Source organism: Trachemys scripta, chromosome 3 (assembly GCF_013100865.1).
Source record: "Trachemys scripta elegans isolate TJP31775 chromosome 3, CAS_Tse_1.0, whole genome shotgun sequence".
Taxonomy (NCBI): Eukaryota; Metazoa; Chordata; order Testudines; family Emydidae; genus Trachemys; species Trachemys scripta.
This window is the reverse complement of record NC_048300.1, coordinates 117,089,009-117,100,243: the sequence shown is the minus strand read 5'-3', so window position 1 is coordinate 117,100,243 and position 11,235 is coordinate 117,089,009. Positions and strand designations below refer to the sequence as shown.

General features: G+C 44.7%; 1 protein-coding gene across 1 annotated transcript in view; it reads right to left on the bottom strand.

The window, feature by feature from the left end:
• The window catches only part of LOC117875004 (amine sulfotransferase-like), a 95,555-nt gene extending 90,066 nt beyond the window's left edge, over positions 1 to 5,489 (bottom strand). The window contains exon 1 of the mRNA XM_034765815.1: positions 5,471 to 5,489. The gene's annotated coding sequence lies outside the window, so the exon portion shown is untranslated. The remainder of the gene's footprint in view (positions 1 to 5,470) is intronic.
• Positions 5,490 to 11,235: the final 5,746 nt, after the last annotated feature.

The following is an 11,235-nucleotide window of genomic DNA, read 5'->3' as shown; positions in this document are numbered from 1 at the left end:
GAGCTGATGGCTGAGTTTGATGCTGTACTCCAGGAGCATCTAAGAAGAGTCACCACCCAAGAAATGTACACACACCACTACCTTGGAAAAACAATTCAAAATGAGATCATACAGTTACTGGCAACAAAAGTCAAACAGAAAATTGTGGCAGATCTGAAGTCAGCAAGATATTACTCTGTTATTCTGGACTGCACACCTGACATCAGCCATACGGAACAAATGACTTTAATGCGTTTTGTAACAACAACAAAACCTAGTGAAAATGTCCCTCAATGGTGACTGTCAAAGAGCATTTTTTAGAATTTATTGTCATTGAAGATACTACAGGAGCTGGTATGACAAGTGTGCTTCTTAAAAAGCTGGAAGATATGGAATTGCGATAGCTGACATGAGAGGTCAGGGCTACAATAATGGTGCACACCAACAGGAACGAACAGAGGAGTGCAGACATGGATCCCAGAGTTAAACCCTCGAGCAGTTCTCATTCGTTGAACTTGGTGGTCAGTGATGCAGCATCAGCTTCTAGTGAGGCTGCTGAATTTTTTAATGTAATTCAAAGCATCTATGTATTTTTTTCTCGAGTGGAGGTGATAAAGCCTATCAAACACCAAATTGGGAAGATAGATGATGCCACAGTTGCCATTATGGAGGATAATGCTATGACTGGAACTGTTTGTGGGAGCCCCAGAGCACCCACGGAGTTGGCCCCTATGAGCAAGAAGATCTGGGGAGCAACCAGCTTCATCTACTCATGCAAAAACCAGACTTGGGAAGTTTATCATTTTGCTTCCCAAGTGCACACTAGGGGTAGAACCATACCAATGTGCAGTGCCCAGAGAATCCTCTCTCTTGGGGACCCCATAAAATGTTCAAAACGTTCAATTTGATACTATATTTTTGGTTTTGCCCAATGAATCTGCTAATCTCCCTGTTTAGTAATGGAGCTTTTAAATCAGATTGAGGAATAATCTTGTGTTTTGTGTGTTTTTTTTTTTTTTTTTTTTTTTTTTTTTTACAGTTAGATGGCTCTATGGAAGAGCACCATGTGATAAAATAGTTGGTTCATAAGATAAAACAAACTTCATTCTACTACATAAATTAGAAAAATAACACAATGAATGATATGCTCTCACCTAGCAGGACTGCAGTCACCTTGAAGATTCTTCCCCTTCCTGCTTTCTGAATGCAATCAGCCCCCTTGCTAATTTTATTTTATTACTTGCATTTTTTTTCAATGTAAAAAATTTCAACTTCCTTTTACCCTTCAGGCTGCACTACAAGCTCTACAGAAGTTTTCAGCTTGATGGACACTGCACAAGGGCTGTTTGAGGGTGGTCACTCATATGCAGCAGTACAGGAGTTACAACCTTTCTATAAATCCCAAATTCCAACAGTGATGTGTAGAATGACATCAGGCCATCCAGGTGCAACAGTTGTACTCGTACACAAACCTGTTTCTCCCTTAACTTTTCCATCCACCTCTGCTGACACAGCAGGAACTATCAACTACCAGTTAAAAACTCCATCATCATGCTGATACTGTAAAACAAATGATGGCTTAAATTACATTTACTGTCACCAGTCACCTCTTTCACACACATTGTTGTTGTGACTTCTTTGTTAGATAACCACACACACACACACACACACACACACACACACACACACACACAAAAAGCATTTCAGGATCAGATTCCCATGCCACTCAGCTTATTGCCAAAGAACAGTGATGGAAAATATTTCCAATGCATACAGTTCTCTGCGGAAGCTTATAAGATATTTAATTCATTCACAGATTTACTGATGGAGATGTTTTAGTAATATATTATATAATAAAATAATATTTACCTTCTCTTCTCTATTTCTGCTGCTCCAAGACACAAGCCCACACTCTTGCCTTCCACTTGATAAACAAGACTGATATTCACTCCTGGAAACAGGAAAATACTTTCTTTACAGCTGGTGTGCAACCTGATTGGAGTTTTAAGGGGGTGTTTTTTTTTTCTTTTCATCTCTTCCAACCTTTGACCTGAAGGCTGATCACTAGTTAAAGATTACCGAGAAGGGTAGTTCTTAGAAATGTGAAAAGAGTTCAAAATGTCTGAATAAAAACATGGTAATATGATTTCCTGAGTATGTCTGAATTAAATACTGTAACTCAACAGTAAACTATTCAAATGATAGTATTGTAGTTTCCACTTTCATTCCAACTTTTTCATACCAGCAGCATCATTAAGGAAGACAGATGAAATGGAAGGAGGAAAAACTATTGGTGCTTTTTGTCCCTGATGAATTATGTGAAAATGATCTATCCACAATCTTATAGATTTGAAAATATGTCCACTTACTTTCAGATAGTTTATTCATAAAAGGAGAAAATCGTTTACTATACCATATTCACACACACACACACACACACACACATATATCTTTTTGTAAAATATTTAGTGAGCAATTATTATGAAATTTAGTTCCTAATTACACAGTTTAAATATTACCAAGCAGAGTGTGTGTAATTACCACTTTCATGGGTTAAACCTAGGCCCTTTGGTACTGAACACATAGACCTTTACCACTACAGCAACTCTTCTAGGTCATGGCTATGTTTGTAACTTGGTACTTTGTGGGGGGTTTTATCTGCCTTCAGCAATCTGCAACAAGGGATCCCAGATCAGTTCATAGACACCGCATTGTTATTCCGCATTCAAGTCAATGTTGCCTAGGGTTACCATATTTAGTGCCTCCGAAAGGAGGACACTCCACGGGGCCCCGGCCCCGACCCCGACCCCAGCCCTGCCCCCGCCCCGCCCCACAGTCTCCGCCCCCTCCCCTGCTTCCCGCGAACATTTGAGTCGCGGGAAGCCTGAAGCAGGTAAGGGGGGGAGTGGGGGCAGGAGGCGCGGCCCAGGCTGGCCCCCCTGGCGTTTCCAGCCTGGTTCGGCTCGGCCAACCACCCCCGGCCCTCCCAGCACTGCGGTCCCCGGCCCGGCCCCCGGCACCGCCAGCCCGTCCCCCGGCACCGCCGGCCCGTCCCCCGAGCCCCCGGCCCGGCCTGGCACCGCCGGCCCATCCCCCGAGCCCCCGGCCTAGCCCGGCACCGCCGGCCCCCATCCCCCGAGCCCCCGGCCCGGCCCAGCCTGGCACCGCCGGCCCAGCCCCCGAGCCCCCGGCCCGGCCCGGACATATGGTAACCCTAATGTTGCCTCCCATCTTTGTGGCCTCACAGCATGGTGCTGTTTCACTATGAGCGCTCAGCATTCTGTTCAGCCACTGTTCTGTATGCATTCTGGGATTTTTTCGTGCTGTGAATTGTGAGACTTAGTGTCAAATGCTTTAATTCTCAAGATGCCTCTTGTTTTCATCCCCTCATCCTCCTTATGTTTGCAAACCAGCAGCATTTTCAAAGTAAGGCAGGCAGCATGGGGGGAATTGGCTAATGCTGCACTTCTTATGGTGATGAATGTAGACAGGCCGCCGCATGTGCAATGAGCACAGAATCAGGGATACAAGGGCACCACCTGAGGAGAAGGAGGCTGATACTGAGCAGAACTTTAGAGCCCTGCCCACTTGCAGGCATCTCCCTGTCTACTTAGAAAGGGGAGAATGCCACCAGTGGCACTTTCTCCAGCTGACCAGCTTCATTTATGTATGGAAATCTAGAAGTGAAACAATTCAGCTCACTGCAGAAGCTGCCAGGGAAAAGTGGGCCAGCAGAGCCAGGAGCCACCCACGCAGACAGCTCCTGCCCTGTGAATCATTCCCCAGGGAGTGAGAGTTCTCACCCCGAGCCTTGGCCTGCTTTAAGAGAAAACAGAAGTGATTTCATTTGATTATAATATTTTGTTCCTGCTGGGAAAGCAGCTTTTATTAGCACTTCACTTTCACAAATACAACATAGAACTGTGCCAGATTAACTTAATATGTGTGTGTATGTTTGGGAAGAGATATGAAGACATCTCTACATATGCAACAATATGTCCGGGTCTTCCAAGAACAATGGTGTAAGTAGCGGGCTCCCATTATGGAAAACTGAAATACTGATTTAAGGGACAAATGTCCAGTGAAGAGAGGCCCTGGTCTGTGTGTTCTCAACTGTGCAAGTTGCTGCTTTGAGCGAGGCTGCGGGGAGCTATTGTGCAGCCTTCCCGGCCAGACCCAGTTTGGGGTTGCAAAATAGAACTAAACACACATGGTCACAACATAGTGTTCAGGGACTGACAAATCCACAGAAGAGGGGAACTTCAGAGATAAAAGATGCTGCTCCACCCTTCATTCACTGTAGTGAGCTACAGCAGCAGCAAGAGGTCAACACCTCAGAACTGTAGGTTAAATTATATAAACCGAGATACCTGAACACAAAGGGGGGAAACCCCAGAATTCCCTTGCTGTAACAACATAAATCAGACAGTTACAATGATTAAGACAAGGTCTTATTTGGTCCTTCAGTCAAATAGGCAACAAGCTTGTAATAAAAAAGGTGAATACGTGCCATTTTAAGTTAGTTGTGACAACAGAGAACACATTCCCTTTGTCAAAGCAAGTTACACAATCCCCTATGCAAGATCCCAAAGACATGCCTCAGGATAAAACTAATGAAATCATGACAAGAGCAATAGCTGCCATTAGCCACCCCAGACACAAATTCCTGTTTCTCCTTTCCCTGGGTCAGCGTATCGTGGAGCAGTCAGTCCTTTTCAGGCTAATTACAGTCATCCTGCGACAGTAATAAATGCTTCCCTGCATAGTCCAGTTTAAATGGAAAGCTGAATGGTTCAAATGCAGAGATGGTCAAAACTGTAAGGCAGGTTTCTAAACTGGAGCACTGTGGACAAATTGGTAACCCCCTTATCAGCATTTGTACAACAATAGCTTACGTGGCACCCATTGTTGTGGGATCTTAAAAGAATGAATATGAGACATTCAAAATCCCAATAATAGAAACTAAACAACATGCTCCTCTGCTGCCAGCCTGCCTATGACTATCAAGGCTACGTCTGGGAGCTATTGGCCATTGCAGACATTTTTCATTTAAAAATTTTAGTACCGCATCAGTGACTACTCCTTCTACAGCATCAAAATCAACATGATGGTGCTTCAAAGCTTTCACTTTCTCCCTCATTTCTGATAGGAGATAGTATGAGAAATTTGAAGCCAAAAGGAATTTGCAAATGCTGTGAAAGGGGTAACAAATAGAATGGAATGTTTCATGCAACCTTCTCTGTGGTATTGCTACTGTGATTCCATGGATTTCCTTTTATCTACTTCTGAGTTTATTGGTCGTGTTACCAACTGCCCTCTTCTTACCATGTTGTGGGACAGGGCAGAAGCCTGAGCAATTCTCTCTCTACTCTTCTCAAGTTTGGATACCTTAGTTAAGTGCCTTAATTGCTTTCACACAGAATACTCCTTATTTATTTATTTGTTTGTTTTATTGCCAAGAAAACATAGGGACTTAATTTTCAGCACTCACCAGGGGCCTGATTTTCACACTGGGTGATGACAAGGACAAGCAGTTATTGTTCAAATTGTAGTATCCATGTCAACAGTGCTAACATGTTTTTCCCTCACTTCTGGAATTCCATTCCCACAGGCTTTTTCCCAGTCTTGGTTTGAGCTTGATGTGGTGAGATGTTTTCAAATGATTCCTACATGGCATTCGATACTTGGGCCTGTGGGTGCTAGCAGGGAGGTGATCTTACCACATGATGGAAAGGAGAGAATAGATCAAAGGTGCAGCACTAGCAGGCTGCTAGTGGACTAAAGGCATCTACAAGGGGGTGGGTGCAGGACAGTCAGCCTAGTTATTAACTTCATTTCCACAGCCTACAGGTCGAAAAGGGGGGTGCATAGCAAAGGGGATGAGGATCAAAGCCAGACTGATAACTGATGTTCGCTTCCACAGTCTGCGTTTGGTTTGGACCACGCTAGAGTCGTGTGTGCACAGAAGGTGCACACATACTTTTCAAAAAGGCCATGGGAAAAGCCGTGCTGTTTTTAGAAAAGCTGGCAACCCCAGAGCTGGTTTGGCAGTGGAAGAGAACCGCAGGCTACTTTGGAAATGATGAGGGAATGGCACTGCTAAATAATCTCAGGGCTCAACTGGAGCATGACCTTTGGCTCAAATTCTCTTTTGTAACACCTGAAAGCCTTCACTGCATGATAAATCAAATACTGCAGTAGCATCAAATGGGGGATTAAGAGCTTGCAGTGTTTTAAATTATTTTCCTGTCTTGTAATGGATGTGTAGCATTGTAGGCCAGGCTTGACATGAGTAATTGGACATGGATGAGGCCTTATTTCTTGGATGACAGGAATAGGGAGGAAAATGAATCAGCAGGCTGGAAACAGAATGTCTGTAGCAGCTAAGATAAAGAGGGACACCTATTTCCAATGGACAAAACAACAATATACTGGCATATCTAATGTTAAAAGTTTCTGTGTCCAGCTAAAGATGCTGCAGTGTTCCGACTTCTGCAGTTTAAGTGATAACAGATCAAAACTGTTGAAAATACAGCAGCTGTTTGCCCACCAAAACACAAGTGCACCTCACGTGTGTGTGGGAAGGTTTGAGTCACACAAGAGTGAGGCTGATTATGCAATGTTATCAATCTTATCTACCTGTTATCTCTCTAGATACTATAAGTGGCTGTTGAAGGGGGGAGTGGGTTTGCAGAATTGCCTTGTGGTTGGGGTTGCAGTGAGCTTGCCTTGGGGGGGCAGGGTGCCAGTTTTTTTGAATGTCAAAGATGCTCATCGTAGGTGGAGGAAAGGAGAATGGTGGACCCTGGTATGGGGGGGGGGGGAGTGGAGAATGGGAACAGAGAGCCCCAAGCCCCTGGCCTGTAAAGGAGAGAAGAATGAGGGTTTGCAGTGGTCCTGAAATAGAGGGGGATAGGAGGGTGGCTTGTAGAACAGAATGGAGGAATGCAAGGCCCCACTGATGTGTGAAATGCCCTCAGCCTAGGGAAACAATTCAAACCGCAGGGTCGCACATTTCATCTCCATTTGTCCCATCCTATATTTCCTCCAGGAACCGCTGCTTATATTTTAGAGCTCATTATTTCTTCTTTGTCGCTCTGGAAGTGGAACTGGAGGATGTACAGGTGAAGATTATTCACTGGGGGCAGAGCTTCAGAAAGAACTGACACTGAAATCAAGTGCATAGATTAGTATTTTTATACCTGTGACACTAGAAGTCCCAGTTAAGATTCAGAGCCCCATTGTGCTAGGCACTGTACACACAGATACTATGAGTTGGTCCCTACTCTTAGATGTTTATACTCTAAATAGGTGGGGCACAGTATCACAGGGACCTCTCCTCACTGCAGGTGGTGCCTCCTCCTGATAGAGCGAATCCCTAGAGCATTCTGCCTACCACCCTCTTCTTGCACTTCCCCAGTCTGTCGTCTCGCTCTCTCACTCTGCGGCCCTCTCGTGTCTCACGTGCTGCCATGCCTCATCTTTGTGGCTTAGCCCTCTGGCCAAATCACAAGAGTCCTCTCCTTCTGGGGTAATATCTACATCTTCCTCACCATTCCAGACAGGACTTAAGTCCACTGCCTGGCTGGGCTGCTCTCTCAGTGGCTAGGACACATGATCCCGGACAGCCTCCAAGTTCACTGCCCAAATTGCGCAACTCACTCAGTGGCTGGAAGGGGACCCTAGGCCTGCCCTCTACTCTGGGTTCTAGTCCAGGGGCCTATTTCCAGCAGTGAAGGCCTGGACAACCACAAACCTTCCTGCCACTCCCCTGGACTACCTCCTACATTCTACCCCACATATAGAGAGTCCCACATGTTTTCATCACCATCCTAAAGTCCAAGTGACTAGGCTTTACAATGAGTAAGTGTATAGATGAGATCAGGCAACCCCGTATTAGACTACGGATATAACAGCCCTTCTGACATACTTGCACAGGGCCACTGAACCCACTTAATCACAGACCCTAATCCCTTCCCTGGCCTGCCTCCACAACAGCCTTCCATGCCCTTCCACGCAAGACTGAGTCAGAGACTCACTCCACAGGCCACCTCCCTGGCCATTCTGCCAGCACCTCCCCTGCTTTGCGGCTTAAATAGTTTAGCAAGCCTGCTATTGGCCCTGCACACTAAGCTGAATTTCACTGACATAAGGACCAAAAAAAAAAAAAAAAGATTGCAGAGTTTGCTCCATTTTGAGAGTAAATAGAACTGCACAACCTCCTTAACCTGTTTGTTGTCCAGGCTCTTCTTGAAATCTAGTCCTCTCTTAGCTTTTGTGACTCAGTCCTTTTCCCTCTCCAGTCACTCCACCATTCAGAAGATTCTCCTCATCAGCCTGACAACTGTCTGTGGGAATTCCACAAGGCTCTGTCCTGGGTCCCCTCCTCTTCCCCCAATATACCTTGGCACTGAGCTGTTTTATTTTCCCTGTTCTGAATTAGCATAGCAGGAAGGCTAGTCCTGTTAGCCATGTAGTCGGTTCCTGTGCTTTGCTGAATTAGCATCTGTACTTGGAGGGGTCAGTGGGGTATATTCTTGATAACAAAAAGTGTTGGAAGTTTGATCTCCCTTCTGCTTGTGTTTTTATATTGGCCCACAGTACTCCTTTTGACAATTCTACCGGCAATACTTTTCTCAAATTTTAAAATTACAAAAGGATTTCAAATGTATTCTGATATTTTGTTGTTTTTTATATATCTTTTTAGAATTTTTCTGAAATACATGCCAAATATATCTTAGATGGGTTGTTTTTAAACCATTTAATAAATGCAGTAACACACTCCATTCTACACCCAATGTGCAGCAATTGGCTACACAAGGCACATCCAAAATGTAAGTATGTAAACTGCTGATTGTGCACCCTGGAAAACATTAAGGCTCCTTTAAACAAGCATTTAATTCCATTTTCTGTGTTACTGGTTTATAAAATGACATGGCCTTTTTAAAAAAGAAATCCTCATCTCCAGTGTAATTCTCTCTCTGCTTGGTTAAATAGAAAATGAAACCTTACTCTTCCCAAGTTCCCAGATAAAACCTCTCCATGGAATGCTCCCGGTCTGGTGATTTCTCAAATCTGATTATCATTTTGGAGAAATGGAGCTACTATAAGGTGGGTACATAACTGGTTGGAAAATCATTCCTAGAGAGTAGTTATCAGTGGTTCACAGTCGTGCTGGAAGGGCATAACGAGTGGGGTCCCGCAGGGATCGGTTCTGGGTCTGGTTCTGTTCAATATTTTCATCAATGATTTAGATAATGGCATAGAAAGTACACTTATAAAGTTTGTGGAAGATACCAAGCTAGGAGGGGTTGCGAGTGCTTTGGAGGATAGGATTAAAATTCAAAATGATCTGGACAAACTGGAGAAATGGTCCGAAGTAAATAGGATGAAATTCAATAAGGACAAATGCAAAGTACTCCACTTAGGAAGGAACAATTAGTTGCACACATACAAAATGGGAAATGACTGCCTAGGAAGGAGTACTACAGAAAGGGATCTGGGGGTCATAGTGGATCACAAGCTAAATATGAGTCAACAGTGTAATGCTGTTGCAAAAAAAGCAAACATTATGGGATGTATTAGCAGGAGTATTGTAAGCAAGACACGAGAAGTAATTCTTCCGCTCTACTCCACGCTGATTAGGCCTCAACCAGAGTATTGTGTCCAGTTCTGGGCGCCCCATTTCAGGAAAGATGTAGACAAATTGGAGAAGGTCCAGAGAAGAGCAACAAAAATGACTAAAGGTCTAGAAAACATGACCTATGAGGGAAGATTGAAAAAATTGGGTTTGTTTAGTCTGGAGAAGAGAAGACTGAGATAGGACATGATAACAGTTTTCAAGTACATAAAAGGTTGTTACAAGGAAGAGGGAGAAAAAAGGATGTTCTTAACCTCTGAGGATAGAAGAAATGGGCTTAAATTGCAGCAAAGGCGGTTTAGGTTGAACGGTTTGCCATTCCAGGCCAATGAGGGCTGCAGGAAGCGGCAGCCAGCACATCCCTCAGCCCCCGTCGCTTCCCGCAGCCCCCATTGGCCTGGAATGGTGAACCACGGCTAGTGGGAGCTGCAATCGGCTGAACCTGCAGACGCTGCAGGTAAACAAACCGTCCCGGCCCGCCAGTGAATTTCCCTGACGGGCCGCGTGTCAAAAGTTGCCGATCCCTGGGACCAGACCACTGACCCAGGATATTAGACAGACAAGGTGGCTCTTGAATGAACTCACAGAAAAATAAAAAAAAGACAAACACACCCTATCACCTGTGGCTGAACCCTTTTCACAAAATGATCACTCTAAATCTCAGCCCTCATCCTCAAAGGAAACCTGCACACCTTCAAAAGATGAGCCTGGGAGCTTAAATTCGTTACTTTTCTAGAGAAGACACTGGATTTATTGCTTATTACAACAACTGGTAACCCACTAACTTCTCCCTTTTTTGTCTTAGGACTGCAGGGGTGTTAATGGGCCACTTCACCTTAAATCAGTGGTTCCCAAACTTTAACAGCCTGCGAACCCCTTTCACTAAATTGTGAAATCTCATGAACCCCCTCCTAAAAATGAATAAAAGTTTAAATTTCCTCTGCGTGATGGATGTGCTTGCTTTGCTCTGCATAGCTCTTGGAAGTCCAGAACCACTGGAGAAAGATAAAGTCTCAGGTCTGGTTCGGCATTAAGTCTGTTTCTGTGTTTGGTTTTCAGATGTGCATAGGAGGAAAATGCTTTCTCGCAAAAGTATGTTGTTGAAAATGGTAACAAAACTGCAGCAGCTTTTTCTGCCAGAAGGGGGTACTCGCTTCTTACACTCAGCCAAAAGTTGATCAGAGCGCTGGGGTTTGGGTTGCAGGCTCCCCTGCTGACGGGGGCAGGGCTCGGGCTGCCAGCCCAAATTGCCCAGCCCCGCTCTCCCTGGGGCTCGGGCTGTCTGCCCTGCAATCGGGTCCCACCTGCTGCCTCCAATGCCCGGGGTCCTCTGGCCGCCATTAGTGAAATTTTTCTGGTGAACCCCCTGTAACGTTCTGCGAACCCCCATTTGGGAACCACTGCCTTAAATGGTCCTTTAGAATATGTGCTAACTATTTATGCTAAACAATCTAGTCCACCATGTATTTAGCTGTGACATTCCAAGTACTTTTCCCAGACCTGAAGAGCTCCAAATAGTTTGAAAGTTTGTCTCTTTCACCAACCCAAGTTGGTCCAATAATAGATATTACCTCACCTGACTCAGGTGTAATATATGGAATTCAAACATTAAACCA